Below are 18,906 nucleotides of genomic sequence, written 5' to 3' on the forward strand. Positions count from 1 at the left end.
AAGAACCATCCTTCTTCAGGTGCCCATGGCCAAAATTGGGATTCCACCTCCAAAAGTCCTATATCCAAAGATTGCTCCTACACAAAAGGTGCCATTACAGACCGGTCTGTCTGGCCTTGGCCTCCTTAGGGCCAGCTCTCATCTGCCTTCCAAACACAGGGGCTCCATGCTTTCCTTCCTATGGAAAAGAGCTGGCCTTCTCCTCCAGGCAAAAAGGGCTGAAATTGGGATTCAACATTCAAAGCTTCAAATATCCAAGGATTGCTCCAGGAAAAACTTGCCAGGACAGACAGACAGGCCTGGCCTTGGCCTCTGGTGACTGCAGTTCATCAGCCCCTCAAACACAGGGGCTCTGTGCTTTCCTTTCTGCGGAGACATTGGTGACACCGTGGGGCCTCATGGAACCAACAACATCTTTGTGGCTCTGTTGGGCCGTATGGTCCCACAGGGCCAGTGTGAAGCAGCAGGGCTTTGTGGAACCAAGAGGCCATTGCTGCATTTCAGGGCCTCATGGAACCAAAGGGCCGCTGTGATCCTGAGAGGCACCGTGGATCTATGGAGATCATTGTGGCATTGCAAGGCCCCATGGAATCATGGAGACCATTGTGACACTGCGGGGCCCCATGGAAGCACGGGGCCATTGTGACACTTCAGAAGCAAGGAGAACATTGGGACACTGCAGATCACTGTGAAACCAAGAGAACATGGAACAGATCTTGCTGGCTTGGCCAGCCAGGTGACAGGTCCAGCTGATCTTGGAATGTTGAGGGCTGCCTCTTATCAGCCCCTGGAGAACTGGGGCTCCATGCTTTCCTTCCTATGAAAAAGAACCGTCCGTCATTCCAGGTGCCCACAGCTAACATTGACACTCCCTCTGAAAAATTCCCTATATGCAAGGGTTGTCCCAGACAAAACCTGCCAGGACAGAGAGCTCTGGCTGGCCTTGGCCTCTGGTGGTCACCTCTCATCTCATGGAAGCCCTGAGGAAAGTATTTGAACATGTTTGACTGTTGGAACATCAATGAGTCTCTGTTCCTCTGAAAAACTCAGATGCTCTTCTAATCATATGTGGGGTTTTTTTCTCATTGTGTATTATACATGAAATATTATTTTCAGCTAAAATAATATTACTCTTACCACTTGTGGGATCTCAGCACAGCAGTCCTGATGTGCAGAGTCACCGAGACAACCCTTGGGGGGCTCAGAGGTCCTGGAATGTTGCCAGAAGTGTCTGGTGGCTGGAATTTGATCCTGCACAGGAGACGACACCTGTATGAGGATGGGAGGATCACGGGGATACATGGTGAAGGGATAGATTAATTATGGTGTGAAACACAGGTTTTAGAATTTTGGTACAGGGGGGTTCTAGAGAAACAAGATGGAGGAATTAGGGCGTGTCCTGTCCTTCTTCTTCTTCTTCTAGTCGTCCATCTTCTGTGGTGGTGGTGGCACTTTGGGATTGGTTCTTACTAAAAGTGCACTTGTCAATAAGGGTGAAAGGTATTGGGGAAAATAGGTAAATATCTTATATGTAGTTTTGGGTATAAAGATAAGTGACCGCCCCGAGGGCTCTCAGTGTGCTCATGGCTGACGTGCTGTGCGGACCTCGGTCAGGCCGAGAGATAATATTGTAGATAAAAACTAATAGACACTGAAGACTGAGAAAAAACCTGAAGACTCTTTTCGTCCTTTGGAGCACGGGCTGTCCCAAGGCCATCCCAAGCCTTTCCAGGCCATCAAAAACAGCCGAGGACAGGACAACTGGCGTCTGCTTGGTGGGCTACTCCCACCAAGGGGGGGGTATCAGCCCTGAAGAGCCGAGACTGAAGAGCCGAGAGGGCAGCTCTGGACTTGGACCGATACCCAGGAGAGCAGTGATAACTCCTGGGGAGACAAACCAGAAGAAAAAAAACGGCCAAGAGAGTCTGAAAAAGACAGCAGTCACTGAGAATTACACCTCTCAGCTTCTGCCGAAGAAAGTTCGTAGCAGAGCAGCCCAGATCGGAACCAGAAAGGCGCCTCTGGACCCACCTCTTGTGACCTGCTGGACGGAGATCGGGAGTCTTCGGACTGCTCTGACAACAGAGATTCGGTGAGAAGGTCAAAAATAAGAACATGGGGGGCACACTCTCCCAGGAACAGCTGGGAATTTTGTCCGCCTTACAAGGCGTGGCTCAGTCATACACGGTCGGGATCTCGAAGAAGGAGCTGAAACAGCTTTTATTGTGGGTGAGACTTAATTACCCATTTTCAGAGACGCGTCTGTTATTTGAAGTAGGGTTTTGGCAAGAAATTAATAGGCACTTATATCTCTTAGCCACGAAAAAAGACAAGACAACCTTAAAATTGCTGTCTCCGGCAAGAATAATGTTAGAAGGCATTTCTGTGCAGTCAAAGTGACTGGAAAGGCAACAAGATGTTGCGGGTCCCTCAGGAGCAGGGGGAGGAGAGCAAGGCTCTAGGCAGAGATTGGCTCTGGCCCCAGCTAGCCAGGGGGAAATAGCTCTCGAGGAACGGGAGCAGTGAATAATGCCATTGCCTCCGATTCCAAGACCCAGAAACCCCAAGAAATCCCTAAAACGTCCTGAAACCCCAGAGAGCACAGGGGCTTCAGGCTCCGACTCAGAAGCGGAGGGATCGGAAAGGGGGGTCTGAGGGGGAGAAAAGGGGTCGGGGGAAGTGCTTTCTCACGGCAGGCATGGCGGCGCGGCGGCGGCAGAGCAGGGTGGCGCGGCTGCGGCGGTGCAGACTGAGGCGGGGGGCACGAGTAAGGAGGTAATGGGAGACACGGGTTCTGGTGCGGCTTTCATGAGCGCAACGCTGGGTACGGCAGCCGATCCAGCTGGCAGGGTGCCAGAAATGTGCCCGAAGGGCAAGGCTTGTGGAAACCCTGGGTGGGGGGTCACAAACCAGTGCAGGAACGTCAGATACGGGCAACGAGTTGGGGGAAGCTGCACAGCCCCAGAAGGCTGCCGTAGAGAGACGGAGGAGACGCGCGGTTGTGATGTCAGACCCGGAAGTAGGGACGCGGAGGTCGGCTCGAATCGCGGAGCGGGCCCGGGTGCCGGCGGGGGGCGGGCTGCGTGCACCGGTGGGAGGAGTGGATACAGCGTCAGAGGAGGAGGAGAGAGAGTCAGGAACAGACCAAAGGGAAGAGATTTCAGAGGCGGAACGGGAGGGAGAGAGTGACGTCAGCTCCGGGGAGACGGGGAGCGGCTCCGAAAGCACGCATGCACGGAGAGCCGAGCGTGGGCGTAGGCGTGTCCGGTCCCCTGTGACGTCTCGGGCGAGGAGGGGCCGTGCTCGGGGTTCCACATCCCGAGGCTCCACCCCTTCTCCAGTCCCGGTGCCTCCAGTCCAAACCCTTGGACTCCAAGCGTCTTCCCTTTAAGGGAGATGTTCACGTGTCCGAGCCATATTGTCAGCTGAATCAAAAGCCAGGCGGCCCCAGTCTCAAGCAAGTTTGCAATCACGGCAGTCGGCCGGAAGAGGGGCAGTCGAGTTCATGCCGTCATCCGAGCCATGGAGTCCGGTGACAGCGCCACCTCGTGGGGGGATGACAGAAGTGCGTGACATGCCGGATCTGTTTGGTGGAGCCACAGCGCCATCTCGTGGCAAGACTGCAACAATGCAGCGATTTTTTCCAACAATATATAAAAAGAAGAATACTTCTAAGAAGACAATGATAACACAACAAATGGATTATTCTTCAACTTTGGGCTTTCGCGAAGACGATGAAAGTTCAGATGAAGCACAGCAACAAGCAGAAGACTTCATACGGATCACAGCATCGGAAGGTGTTCTGGCATGGATGCTGTCAGCAGCAGAGGCAGCAAAAAGCTTCTCGCATTCACTTGATACAGCAAAAAAGAAATATCAACAGGATCCTCAAGTTTCCTTTCCGTATTTAGGAACGAGGCCGAAAACCTCAAGGCAAAGAATGAGGTACAACGAATCACCGATGACCTCAACAACCCCGTTATTCATGCAAATCCCAATGGAGTCTCAAGAGGAGGAATTTCAACAGCCAGTGAAGATGATGGATTGGAAGCGCATCAGAAAAGCATTGGCAAAAGACAAGCATTTATTTCTAGGTTCAGGAGATTTGACAATGCCGGTGACATATGATGCCCAGGGACAGAATCCAAGATGGGAAAGGATGGGTCACGAAACACTCAAAGACTTAGGGAAGGTGGCTCAAACTTTTGGGCTGGACTCACAATATTTCAAACAACTATTAAGAGGGACATTCACCACGTATGACCTTACGCCATATGATATTCGAAGCATTGTGGCAATGATTCTCACTGACACACAGAGTCTCGTCTGGGAAAAAAGGTGGAGAAAGTATCTTTCAGAGTTGTGGAATAGATATCAAGGTGGGCCAAACGCGAATCTCACAGAAGCTCAGTTAGCAGGGGATCCTCCAGATGACAACCCAGGGGAACAAGCAGTGCGGCTTCCACGAAGAGTGTTAAGTGACATCAAAGAAGCAGCACGAATGGCAATCATGCAGATTACGCCAACAGGAGCTCCGGATGTTCCGTTCTCTTGCATCAGGCAAGGTCCCGCAGAACCATTCATGTCGTTCATCGATCGACTCATGCAAGCCGTGGATCGACAGGTGATGATTGAAGAAGCGAAGAGGACTCTCTTGGAGAGCTTAGCTTTTGGCAATGCCAACCTGGATTGTCAACGGGTCATTAGTGCCATGCCAGGACGGCCATCCTTGGCAGAGATGGTGGAGGCATGCAGCAAGGTGGGGACACCTCAGCATGTCACATCGATTGTGAAGAACGAATTAAGAGAGGAATGGGAAGAAAAGATAAAGGGACACTCAGAGAGGCAATCAGAAGACAAGGCATTGGAAAAGATGCTAGAAAAAATACTTCATCAACAGAACGAGAACACCAACAAAGTTCTTGCAACGATGCAAAGAAGAGCAATCCCCCAGGAGGACAGTGTTACAAATATGGGGAGTTTGGACACATAAGAAAGAATTGTCCACGAACACATACACCAGCGCCAGCACAAAAAGTGGAAAGGCCAATTTGTGCACGGTGCGGAAAAGGAAGACACTCTGTGAAAGAATGTTATTCCCAGACAGACGTGGAAGGAAATCCGTTACCGCATCTGGGAAATGAAAAAATCAGCGCGGGAAATCGCCGGCGCGCTCAGACACAAGTACTGGCGGTGACACAAGAGCAGACAGGGCAATCATCAGTGAGCGACAAGCAGATGCCCTCAGCAAAACCCTCAGTTGATTCCATAGCGACCCAGACCTTCTCCCACCAGGGGCACAGTATGCATTGGCAGCTTCAAAACTAGTATGCTTTCTAGATGAAAATCATGCAGAGATACCAACGGGTATCCGCAGAGATTCATACAAAAAACAAGATTTCTTGATAGTTGGACAAGACAAATGCAGTATCCTTGGACTCATTGTTTATCCTAAAGTTGTTTCTGCAGACAAGAATACAGAATTGATGGTTCTGGCAAGAGCGCTTCGTCCACCATTGACTGTGCCGGAAAATACTGTAGTTGCGAGAGCTTTCACCTTGCCGCCACATGCAGTTGGAGAAGTCATGTCAATCTTCAATGAAGAAGGGTTCCCTATGAAGGAACATGTTGAGGTACATACTACATGAGTGAAGCACATAGGTCGAGATCGACCCACGCTCCTGTGCCAATTGACATGTGGAGACAGGACGATAGCAATCAGAGGTATGCTCGACTCAGGGGCAGATGTCACAGTAATATTGTACATCTTTTGGCCACGCAATTGGAGCTTGGTCGCGCCCTTGGGTTCTCTCTCAGGCATAGGGGGAGCATCTCTGTGTCCTCAAAGTGAGAATTCCATCGTTGTCACGGGACCAGGAGACAAGACGGCGATCATTCGTCCTTTTGTCGTCCAAAAGCCGATCACAGTCTGGGGTCAAGATCTTTTGGCACAATGGGGCGCGAAGATCGAAGTGGATTTTTAATAGGGGTCACTGTGGCACTCGCCACACTGAAGTTGACTGGAGAACAGACAATCCAGTTTGGGTGGATCAGTGGCCCCTTGAGTGGAAAAAGTTGAGTGCTTTGAAAAACCTGGTCCAAGAACAATTGCAGAAGGGACACATCAGGCCAACAGACAGCCCTTGGAACTCTCCAGTGTTTGTCATCAAGAAAAAGCTATCAGGCAAATGGAGGTTGTTACATGATCTCAGGAAGATCAACGAAGTCATAGAAGATACGGGACCACTTCAGCTGGGACTTCCATCTGTCTCAATGATTCCCAGAGACTGGCCGCTTGTGGTCATTGACTTCAAGGATTGTTTTTTCAGTATTCCGCTCCATCCAGATGATGCTCCGAGATTTGCCTTTTCAGTTCCGAGTATCAACAAGGAAACTACTCTGCAGCGGTACCATTGGTTCGTCCTTCCACAAGGACTCAAAAATTCTCCGACGATCTGTCAATGGTACGTGGCACGAGCTTTGGCACCAGCGCGGAAGAAATTTCCGAAGGTGAAGATCATTCATTACATGGATGATTTGCTCATTGCAGCGTCAACACAACAGGAGCTGCAAGAAGCTCGTGACTGTGTGATCGCAGAGGTGCAAAAGACAGGTCTGGAAATCAGCATTTCAAAGATTCAGGAGGTTGCGCCTTGGAAATATCTAGGGTGGAAAATTTCAGAGAGAACAATAAAACCTCAGAAAATGGAGATCAGCACTAAGATCAACAATTTGCATGATTTACAACAGCTTTTCGGAGAGATCAACTGGATGAGGCCAGTTTTGGGAATCACAAACAGCGAGATTCCAGCGTTGCTCGATCTTTTGAGAGGAGACACAGACATTTGATCTCCCAGGACACTCATGCCAGAAGCGAAGAAAGAGTTGGAGAAAGTCACAGATGCGATACAGAAAAGGCAGGCATTTGTTCCAATGTTGCCTTTTCAGTTGGCAGTGCTGAGGAAGAAAACACAGTTCCATGGTTTGATCTTCAATGGGATGAATCACAAAAGGACTCTTTGATAATCATGGAGTGGGTTTTTCTACCACACAGGCCCTCAAAGACAATTCTCACCGATTTAGAGATGGCAGCACAAATCATCATAAAGGCGAGAATGAGGTTGCTAACAATGGCAGGATGGGAATTCTCAGTCATCAGATTACCTCTGAAGCAAGACTATTTTGATTGGGCAATGCAACAATCGAAAGACCTATTAATCGCGTTGTTAGCTTTTCTGGGAATTTGCACAATCCATTTTCCACAGCATAGAATACTGCAATCACAAATATGTTACAGAGCGAAACCAAGAATAAGTTAAGAACCCTTGGACGGGATCATAGTGTTCACTGATGGCTCAGGGAAGACACACAAGTGAGTGATCACGTGGAGAAACTCAACGACAGGGGATTGGGAATCAGATGTAAAGATGGTTCAGGGCTCTCCACAAATTGTGGAGTTGGCAGCCGTTGTCCGAGCGTTTCAGTTGTTGAAACAACCCCTCAATCTGGTCACAGATTCCGCATATGTTGCAGGTGTGGTCAAAAGATTGGAGGGTTCGCTCTTGAAAGAAGTCAGTAATGAGGTTTTATACTCATATCTGGCGAGCTTGAAAACATTGCTAGAGAGCAGGGAAAGAGAATATTTTATCACGCACATTAGAGAGCACACAACACTTCCGGGGTTTTTAGCGGAAGGGAATGCTCGGGCAGACAGGTTGACAATGCCCATTTCGCAAACACTGCCGGACATTTTTGAGCAAGCAAGATTAAGTCATGCGTTCTTTCATCAGAATGCAAAGGCGCTGATGGAGTCCTTTCGTCTCAAAAAGCGTCAGGCGAGGGAGATCATTAGTGCTTGTCCAAACTGTCAGCTTGTGCAGCCACCTTCTTCTACAGGAGCAGTCAATCCGCGGGGACTGCAAAGTCTTCAATTGTGGCAAGCTGATGTCACAAAGTATCCATTCTTTGGGAGGCTCAAAAATGTTCATGTTTCTGTAGATACATTCTCAGGTGCAATCTTTGCTTCAGCACATGCAGGGGAAACAGCAGACCATGCTTGTCGACATTTTCTGCAAGCATTTGCATCATTAGGTGTGCCTCAGGAGATAAAAACAGACAATGGCCCAACGTATACAGGCAGGGTGCTCGACAAATTCCTGAAAAGATGGGGTGTCAAACATACGTTTGGTATTCCACATTCACCCACAGGTCAGGCAATCATTGAAAGAACACATCACACCCTGAAATCCCTTCTGAACAGACAAAGAAGGGGTGAGCCAGAGGCAACACCTCACATGAAATTAAATAAGGCGCTGTATGTGTTGAATTTCCTAAATAGTTCATCCTCAGAACCTAATCCACCAATCGTGAGACATTTTCTAAACAGCACACAGCAAAGCTAAGGGAAAATCCTTTAGTTTTGATCAGAAACCCAGAGACAGGACAAATAGAGGGTCCTTTCAAACTAATCACTTGGGGCAAGGGTTTCGCTTGTGTTTCCACAGATCGAGGTCTGAAGTGGGTGTCAGCGCGACACGTGAAGCCATTTTGAATGCGAGAACAGGAGAACGCTGATCCGAGAAACAAAGAGACGAGTACTCAGACAGAAGTCGAGACTCAGACTGCAAAAGACGACTCAGAAGAGAAATAAAAAGAAACTAAGGACTTTGGGGATTTTTCCTTTGGGGTCTTGAATGAAAAACATAACAATGATTTCGCACAAAAGTGAAGTCATGAGTTTCTTGATGCTTATGTGCATCATTCTTTCATTCATTGCAATAAGCAATGGGGCAAATTTACCTATTAATCAACAAAAACAAAATGTATGGAAGGCTTTAGCTCAAGCAGCGAATTTAGATAGTATTTGTCTGACACACTCGAGGCCAGGGAGACCATTTTCAGCATGCATGGTTGGATTGCCAGTGGATGAATGGCCAATTCCGGGGCACTCCGCAGTTAACATCTCGCAGGTCATTAAAGATCCTGTGAAGGAGTGGTGTGCTTGGACACATCTACTTCCTGTGGCTCCTACAGAACCTCAGGAACTGGAGATTTTTGGGTCCATGACAATGGAACTCTGCATGCAGTTTGAAACTCCGAATATCACAAAGGCAAAAACTATCGATGTGACTCCCAATCATGAATTCTATAAAAATGCATCAGCATGGTGCAAATACACAGAGAAAACTGCCAGAGGATCGATCCAAGTCCCAATGCAATTGCCACGGGGTTTGTTTCTAATTTGCGGGGACAGAATTTGGCACGGCATTCCTGCTAATGCCACAGGAGGTCCATGCAGCATTGGGAAAATTTCAATGTTATCGCCTGATTTGAAATCGCTAAGAGAGAAAAAGCGCAAAGAAAAAAGATCAATACAACATTATGCGGCAGATTGCAATGACGAAATATTTACTTGGGACAAGGCAGCAAGAGTTGCTACAGCAATCTTCTAACCTCAAGCAGCATCAGGAGTGGCCTTGACTCAAATCAACCGCATGGGTTGTTGGTTGAGCAAACATGCTCGGTCTGTGTCTGTCGCATTGAGTGACATGTTAAAAGACATCAGTGGTGTAAGACAGGTGACTCTTCAAAATAGAGCGGCGATCAATTATCTATTACTCGCTCATGGACATGGGTGCGAAGAATTTGAAGGGATGTGCTGCATGAATCTCTCAGACCATTCAAGATCAATTCATGAAAGTATTCAGAAAATAAAGGACAGCATAAATAAACTTGGTGAGATCACAGGATCATGGATCAATGATCTGGTAGAATTCTTTGACATCTCTCCCATATGGAGAGGAATTTTAAAGATAGCATTCTATGTCTTAATAATTCTCTTAGTCCTCATACTTGTTGTCCCATGCATCTTTGCATGTCTAAGACGTGTCATGAGTCAGGTAGCAAAAGAAGTCTTTTTAGTGCAAACAGAAGGGGGAGATGTGGGATCTCAGCACAGCAGTCCTGATGTGCAGAGTCACCGAGACAACCCTTGGGGGGCTCGGAGGTCCTGGAATGTTGCCAGAAGTGTCTGGTGGCTGGAATTTGATCCTGCACAGGAGACGACACCTGTATGAGGATGGGAGGATCACACAGGGATACATGGTGAAGGAATAGATTAATTATGGTGTGAAACACAGGTTTTAGAATTTTGGTACAGGGGGTTCTAGAGAAACAAGATGGAGGAATTAGGGTGTGTCCTGTCCTTCTTCTTCTTCTTCTAGTCGTCCATCTTCTGTGGTGGTGGTGGCACTTTGGGATTGGTTCTTACTAAAAGTGCACTTGTCAATAAGGGTGAAAGGTATTGGGGAAAATAGGTAAATATCTTATACGTAGTTTTGGGTATAAAGATAAGTGACCGCCCCGAGGGCTCTCAGTGTGCTCATGGCTGACGTGCTGTGCGGACCTCGGTCAGGCTGAGAGATAATATTGTAGATAAAAACTAATAGACACTGAAGACCAAGAAAAAACCTGAAGACTCTTTTCGTCCTTTGGAGCGCGGGCTGTCCCAAGGCCATCCCGAGCCTTTCCAGGCCATCAAAAACAGCCGGGAACGGGACAACCACTCTACCAATGTTATCTGGCACAAAATTCCTCCTCTGTTAATGGATCCAGGTCACCTGTATAAGCAAACAAATAAAAAATCCAGCAGGAATTATTTGTGTCTGCTCCCATCTGTCCCATCTCCTCTCAAGCTGGAGGTGCAGCCCCAGCACTTGGGAAGGCTCAAGGGCTCACAAGCTCAGCTCCCACACAGAGAATGTGCACACCCTGGCTGCTCTTCTTGGCCCCTGCATGCTCAGCCTGGCTGAGATGGATACTGATGGTTTCTGGGCCAGGTTCTCGGAGCCCAGCCCAGCTCCCTGCAAGTTCTGCCAGCTTTCCTGAGCTCTGGGCAGCACCAAGGGCCTCTCCCCAGCCCAGCCTGGCCGGTTCTAGCCCCACAGCTCTGCTCAGGCCAGGCTGCTCTGGGCACTGCCCCATGGCCTCAGCCCCTGGCAAGGCCGCAGCAGCAGCTGCAGCTGCCACAGGACGCAGCCCCACCATGGGGGAAGGCGCTTGGCCAAGGCCAAAGGAGGCTCCCTGGCTGCCCTGCTCCCCTCGAGCTGAGGTGCTGAGAGCTCTGCAGCCCCTGCTGCCATCCCATCTGCCCAGGGCAGCACAAGAGCCCTGGCCTTGGGGCCCTCAAGAGCTGCTCCTGCTCCAGGCCCAGGGCTCATGCCAAAGCTGGGGCAGCCACAAAGCTGTGCCCATTTCTGTTCATTGCTGCTGTCATGGGGATGGATCGTCAGCCTCTTGGATGTTGCTGATGAATTTTATTACTCCAGAGGCCTCTTCTTTCTTGAGCTCTACAGTTCAGGAATTCAGTGAAAAAGGCTCATAAGCATTTGTTCAAAAGGCCCTGGAAATATCTTAAATTTTCAATTCTTCTGTGGTTAATTAGGAATATTTCAGAAATGTATTAAAAGTGAATATAGTATTTTGAAAACAATGCAAACATTCCGCTATCATATTTTCTGAAAAATCCCTTTGTCAGGATTTCTTCCCCTGGGAAGCTGAGAAGCATCAGAAAAGAATGAAAACAAATAATTATCTGATTGCTTCTCCTGTGTTTGCTGCTTTGGAATGTGGTCTGGAGATTGCTTAACAACAGGTGCATATTTGATTGGTTTCCTGTGAATTGTTTTTACTTAATGACCAATCACCATCAGCTCTGTCGGACTCTGAGGAGTCAGTCACGAGTTTTCATTATCATTCTTGTTAAGCCTTTTGTCTGTATCCTTTCTTATTCTTTAGTATACTTTTAGTATAGCATAATGTAATGTAACGTAATGTAATGTAATGTAATATAATGTAATGTAATGTAATATAATGTAATGTAACGTAATGTAATGTAATGTAATATAATGTAATGTAATGTAATATAATGTAATGTAATGTAATATAATATAATATAATATAATATAATATAATATAATATAATATAATATATCAGCCTTTTGAGAACATGAAGTCAGATTCTCATCTCTCACCTCATCCTGGGAACCCTCAAAAACTCAAAAAAGACAGAATTGTTTTGCCTGCTTTCGTTTCCTGTTTATAGATTGATATCAGCCATGTCTAATTGATACTGACCGCCAGCACCTTCAAATTCAGTCTGAACAGATATGAAAATCAAGGCTGACAAACAATATCACTTTGTCCCCATCCCCAGCATTTCCCTCATCCAACCCTTGGCACCCCTATGGATCAGGAATGGTGTGGCCAGCAGGAGTAGGGCAGGGATTCTTCCCCTGTACTTGGCACTGCTTGGGCAGCACCTCGAGTGCTGTTTGTAGTTCTGGGTCCCCCAATTTAGGAAGGACATGGAGGGGCCGGAGCGTGTCCAGAGAAGGGCAACAAGGCTGGGGAGGGGTCTGGAACACAAGTCCTGTGAAGAGTGGCTGAGAGAGCTGGGGTTTATCCTGGAGATGAGGAGGCTCAGGGGAGACAAGGCAGTGTCAGGGCACAGGTTGGACTTGATGATCTCCAAGGTCTTTTCCAACCTTGCTGATTCTGTGATTCTCTGAAAGCACCCTTGGAGCAGTTGCAGGATGAGCCCTGGGCCTCCTCTTCAGAAGTTCCAGCAGCCCAGGTCCCTCAGCTTCTCCTGCCAGCCCCAAAGCCCATGCTGTCAGTCCTGCAGAGCCTCTGCAGCTCCTCCTCACTGGCCAGAACAGGGAGCCCCAGAGCCAGACACAGCAGCCCAGATGTGCCCCCCTGGCCTGGGGTGCCTCTGGCAAGGGAGCAGCACCAGGCACTACAGGAGCCTGCAGACAATTCCTGCAGCACTTGTAGGATGATCCTGCTGCCCAAGGGACGTTCCCATGGGGCCAAGTGAGGAACTGCAATGGGGAGTGCGGCCAGAGAGGAAAGGGCAAACAGGGATGGGCTGTTTGCAGGCGAGGGAACAGGGGTGGGCAATAGGAAGAAATTTGTACCAGGGAAGAGTAAAGAAAGCAAAGGTGAAACAAAGGAAATGCTATAGGCAGTTTGGGGCTGGCTGCCAGGCAGCCCTGGCTCTGAGCAACAGCGTCTGCAGTGGGACAGGAAAGTCCCAGCTGATGGGAACAAACTTTCTGGCTGACTGCAGAGGCCAGGACAAAGCTGAGTGGTTTCCCTGGTGTCCCCCAGCCCTTGCTGGCCCCAGGGGCTGATGGCATTTGTGCTCCCTCAGGTTCATGTCCCCACACCAACAGCATGGGGGTGCTCCCCCTGCTGTGTGCAATGCAAACAGGGGCTGCTGAGCCAGTGCTGCCGTGTCTGTGCCTGCAAGGATGGGGCACCTGTGTGAGCTGGGGGAGAGGCCAGGGCTGCAGAGGGGGGATGTTGTTGGCAGCTCCATCAGGACGCTCTGGGACGCTGCCCTGGACTGTCCAGCGCACTGGGGATGGATCAGCCCCTGCTCTGCTGCTCCTTCCTCTCTGCCCCAGGGCCCTTGCAGAGCCCCAGCCATGCTGTTTTCCCCCAGCCTGCCCACATCCAGCCTGGGGCTGCTCTCGGGGCTTTTCTGTGCTGAGCATTGGCCTGGGCGTGTTCTTCAGAGAGCCTGGGCAAGGAGCCTGGGGCCCCCAGGGCCTGGCCAGAGGCGTCAGCGCTGCCCCAGCAGTGCCCATGGCCTGTCCCTGCTGCAGCCTCGGCACTGCCACCCCGGGGCTGCGCCTGGCCCTGAGAGCACTCAGGCCCTGCAGCAACACCAGGGCCACCAGGGCAGCGGGGCAGGGCCACAGCAGCAGCACTGGCAACACCAAGTGCTGCTGCTGCTGGGCACAGCTGCTGGGCCAGCACTGATCTGCCCCCAGCTCTGCACACAGACATTGCTGCTGCAGCTCCAGAGAAGGCAACAAAAGGGGGATCTTCAGTGAAAACTTTGCTGGGAGATCCTTTAGTTCCTTTAATGCCACCGAGAGCACAGCCTCTGATTGACACAGTCGGTGGCCACAGGGAAGGTGGAGAGAAACAAAATGAGAAATGGCACAAGGAGTGGCTTTTCTTTGTGGCCAATATGAAAAAACTAAAACAAAGCAAAGAACCTCCAAAATGAAACTAACAAAAAGTATCAAAAGTTATTACAAGTGATTTGCAGAAACTGGCCAGCAGTTTAATGTTCCAGAAACCATCCAGTCATCAGTGTCCACACTGCAGCCTTGAGCTCCTGATTCCTCAGGCTGTAGATGAGGGGGTTCAGGGCTGGAGGCCCCACTGAGTACAAAACTGACAGGGTCAGATCCAGGGATGGGGAGGAGATCAAGGGGGCCTTCAGGTGAGCAAACATGACAGTGCTGAGGAACAGGGAGAGCACGGCCAGGGGAGGGAGGCAGGTGGAAAAGGCTTTGCGCCATCCGTGCTCAGAGGGGATCCTCAGCACGGCCCTAAAGATCTGCACATAGGAGAAAACAATGAACACAAACCAGCCAAGTCCTAAACAGGCACAAACTTCAAGGAGCCCAAGTTCCCTGTGGTTTTAGTGTGAGCAGTAGACCTTGAGGATCTGGGGGATTTCACAGAAGAACTGGCCCAGGGCATTGACCTGCCGCACGGGCAGGGAAAATGTATTGGCTGTGTGCATGAGAGCATGGAGAAAGGCACTGGCCCAGGCAGCTGCTGCCATGTGGGCACAAGCTCTGCTGCCCAGGAGGGTCCCGTAGTGCAGGGGTTTGCAGATGGACATGTAGCGGTCACAGCACATGATGGTCAGGAGGGAAAACTCTGCTGAAATGAAAAAGATAAAACAAATTAGTTAGACTGCACATCCTTTGTAGGAGATGATCCTGGTGTCCCAGAGGGAATTGCGCATGGCTTTGGGGACAGTGGTGCAGATGAAGTCCAGGTCAGTGAGGGCCAGATTGAGCAGGAAGAAGAACATGGGCGTGTGCAGGTGGTGGCCGCAGGCTACAGCGCTGATGATGAGGCCGTTGCCCAGGAGGGCAGCCAGGGAGATGCCCAGCAAGAGGTAGAAGTGCAGGAGCTGCAGCTGCCCTGTGCCTGCCAATGGCAGCAGGAGGAAGTGGCTGATGGAGCTGCTGTTGGACATTTGCTGTGGCTGCACTTGGGCACCTGTTCATGGAGAAAAGGACAGTGAAGGATTAGAGGAGATACCTGTAACCAAAATCAAAGCCATTTCCCACACACCCCGCCCTGGAACACACAGAGACACCCTTTTGTGTGCAAGAGTTGCAGAAATTTTTTATCAGCTCCCCCATATCTCTGCTGGTATTCTTGGATATCAGAAACTCTCAGCATTTCTGTGCCCCCAGGGAGAACTAAGCAAGTTCTCTGAGGCCAAGTGATGAGTGGAGAGTGAGGGGAGATGATCTGTTGTTCTGACCTGTTCAGTGTTTCTCTGGACTTGAATCCTTCTCAGGTGGAGGGTGATCACCTTCCCACATTTCCCCTAAAATGTGACCAGGCACTGCTGAGAGCAGATGGATCCACCACAGCCCAGCTCCACATTTGTAGCCAAGGACTAATGTCACTCATTCCAACAACCCAGCAGCATTTTCAGTGTCACAAACCTCTGCCTTTCCCCATGGATCTTATCACTCAGAGATGATCTAGGACAGGTTTGCAAGCTGGGTTGAAGCTCCTGGCTTGGACTGAAATCTCAGAGGGACTTCCAAGTGTCCTTATGCTGGCATTGGATGAAGGAAGATGAAGCTCCTTCCCTGGCTGCACTGACAGCATTGCCCAGAGCCGGGCACTGGGGACAGCGTCACCCTGAGCCAGCGGTGCCCCCTCCAGAGCCCCCAGGGCCGGGCAGCTGCTCCCAGTCCTGTGCTCTGCAAAGGGAACTGGGCCCGGGGCTGCAGAGCTGCCCCATGGCTCTGCTGCACCTCTGCCGGCACAGGAGGGGCTGCACGCCTTGGAGCCCCAGCCCTGAGGGCAGAGGCTTGGCTGGGGCACAGGAGGGAGGGGGCTTGTTCAGAGGGAGGGGCTGCACTGGAGGGGCTCCTGTGGACATCTCTAAACTCTCCCTGCCAGAGCACTGCTGGGTTTTGTTTTCTCTCATTGCCTGATCTTCTCTCCGCTTCCTGAAGATTTTCCTCCTGCAGGTGTTTCCCTGTGCCTGATCTGTCCCTGCCAGCACTCACAGACCCCAAATCTCTGCACTCTCCCTGGCCTGACAGAACCCTGCCTGTTTGCAGGGCACTGGCTGGGGGCAGGTTCTGTTTGCAGCTTGGAGAAAGGACAGCTCAGACTGAGCCTAATGGCTCCAGCAAAGGTGCTGCTGCTGCTGCTGACCATAGGCAGAGTGGCTGAAGGCACATTAGGGATCTCCTGTGAACCTACTGGTCACTAAAAGGAACAGTTTGGTTGTCTCAGGCACCACTTACCAAAATTCACAACTAATTATTAATATTCATCCTTTAATATTTATCCGCTCTCCCTGACACTCTCCAGTAGTAGGAATCTGAGCACAAAGTCTTAGGAAATTGCCTCATTTTTATCAAAATCTGTGTCTTGGAATATTCTGAGACTGATCAGAACCCCTCAGTACATCAGAGCTTCATGAGCATTTCACCTCCCCTGCACCAGAAATACTCAGAGATGTACTCACAGAGTCTGTAGGCATTGGGATGTTCCAGCTGTAGGAAATCACTCCAGGAGCTGCAGCTGCATTGTCCTGCAGCCAGAGGTTCCTGTGCCAAGGCTGGCAGTGATTCTGCCCCAGGCACTTCTCAGCCCCTTCCCAGCCCTGCCTGATTGAAGCTCTCTGTGCCTCTGGGGTGGTTGTAGGCAGTGCCCCAGCCCTGCTGGGCTGTGCACAGGAGCTGCTCCTGGGCAGAGCTGTCTCTCTGCAGTGCTGTCCTTGCCAGGAGCTGCCTCTGGGCCAGGAGCCCAGCCCAGCTCAGCAGCACAGACACAGCACAAAGACTATAATGAGCCTCTGGGTCTTTGTGCTGATGCCCTGAACATCAGTCCCTGAGAGGGAGCTGAAGAAACCTCTCAAGAACTTCGAGTCAGAATCCAATTCCAAAATCTCTTTGACTTTTAATGGGTCCCACTGAGGGACATGACTGAGAAAGGGTCCCCAGGCCCCAGGCAGAGCAGAGAACTGGAGGCACTGATGACAGCTGGGGACAAAGAGAAGCCAAGTCTTGCTGCCCAGGGGCACAGCAGGGTCTGTGCCACCAAGGGCTGTGAGGAGACACCTTGTCCTGAGGCACTGGGGCCTCCTGGCACAGCCCCATCCAGGCTGGGCACTGTCAGCCCCTTGTCCTGCCCTCAGCATCCCCCCTTAGCTCACATCCCAGCGGCCTCAAGAATCTGCTGGAAGGAGTCCCTGGGGAGCCTTGCTCAGCAATGGCGCTGGGGGCTCCTGAATGCTCCCTGCAGGGACTGCAGGTTTTTCAAAGGACTTTGGGTTTTGCTTTGGCCTTGCAGTCTCTGAGAGCTTTGCACAATCATGGCCTCCAATTATCTGCTGTAATTAGTCCATGGAGAGGCTTTGTCAGTAACAACCCTCAGTGCCGCTCATTAATGCTTCAAGGTACTTCAGTTATTTTAAGGTACTTGGTGTCTCCCTTTTGATAGAGACTCCGTTAGAGATTTGTGCAATCATGGCCTCAGTTATCTGCTTTAACGAGTCCCTTGAGAGCTTTGTATTGACACTCAGTGGAACTCATTAATACTTTGAGGTAATAACGGTTTTTAAGGTGCTTTGGAATTTCCTTTCCTCAGTGAGGCTTCTGAGAGGTTTTTGTGCCATCTGGCCTCCAATTCTCTCCTCCAAGGAGTCATGAGGACCATGTTTTCCGGATGGACCTCAGTGGGATTCATTCATGCTTTGAGACACTCTGGGATTTTCTTCTGTCTTTGACTCCTGGAAAGGTTTGTGCAATCTCCTCTCAGGCCCTGAGATTCAAGGGCTCAGCTCCAAATGCACCATGGGGCTCATTAGAATCAAGCAAGTCCTGACAAACCATGGTTTTGCCTTGATTTCCCTCTACTGTAGTGCAGTTCACTAGGAAGTTTTTTTCCTATTGTTATGGAGAAATATTTCAAAGAGCTTCTAATAAATCCACATTCCTGTTTTAAGGGTGTATGGTTCTATTTGGAGAAGAAATGATAGCAGCCTTCTGTGACTGATATTGACCCAGGGACTTTCCTAAGGAGCTCTGGCCTGCTCTGAGAAGCTGTGTCTTGAGATCTGACACAGTGTGGAGAGCCTTGCTCCACATTTCCAAACCCCATCCTGTCTCTTCTCACTCACCTGGCATCAGCTTAGTTTGGAGAACTGGCTGCTCTCAGGCAAAGAGGGTTTTTTTTTTTTCTTTTAGCGCTCTAAAACTCCTGAGCTCCCTGTTGAAAACAGACACCCTCCTCAAGTGTGTGCCAAGCCCAAGCTGCCACCAAGACCCCTCCAGAGCTGCCCTGGGCCAGCTGTGAGGATGTGTGGAGGCCCAGAGGCCTACCATCAGAATCTCAATCCCCCAGACATGGAGGACTGGTTCTAGATAAGAGGAATAGGCTTTCAGGTTAAGGTGAGATGCTTTCTTCTCATATTGATCTTTGCAGACACATGCCGATTTATGTTACGTTAGGTTACCCCATTGGCCCATTGGCCTAATTACCCTAGTTCAACTCCTATTGCCCACATTTGTTTGGCCCTAGAATGTTCTCTCTCTGTCCCTCCATTTGCCCTAGTTTGCTGTATTCCTCAACCCTTGTTTCCTATTGGCTGACCTGAGATCTGACCCCCTCCTCTGCACCATTTTCCCCCATACCCATTGGACCCTGACCCTCAGCTCCACCCTCACTACCCCATATAAGACCCTGATCCCTCAGCCTACACCCTGTCTTCATCCCTGGACCCTGTTCAGCTGTGTAGCCTGTTCCTGTACCAATAAACCCAGTTTGCTGGAG

The 18,906-nt window shown here is 50.1% G+C and overlaps 1 pseudogene; it reads left to right on the top strand.

Moving 5' to 3' along the window:
- Positions 1-2,698: 2,698 nt before the first annotated feature.
- Positions 2,699-18,906, top strand: part of LOC128937678 (antigen peptide transporter 2-like) — a 78,924-nt pseudogene continuing 62,716 nt past the window's right edge.

Source organism: Melozone crissalis, unplaced genomic scaffold (genome assembly GCF_028551555.1).
Source record: "Melozone crissalis strain CALT ecotype California unplaced genomic scaffold, PUWL_Pcris_2 ptg000021l_1, whole genome shotgun sequence".
Lineage (NCBI taxonomy): Eukaryota > Metazoa > Chordata > Aves > Passeriformes > Passerellidae > Melozone > Melozone crissalis.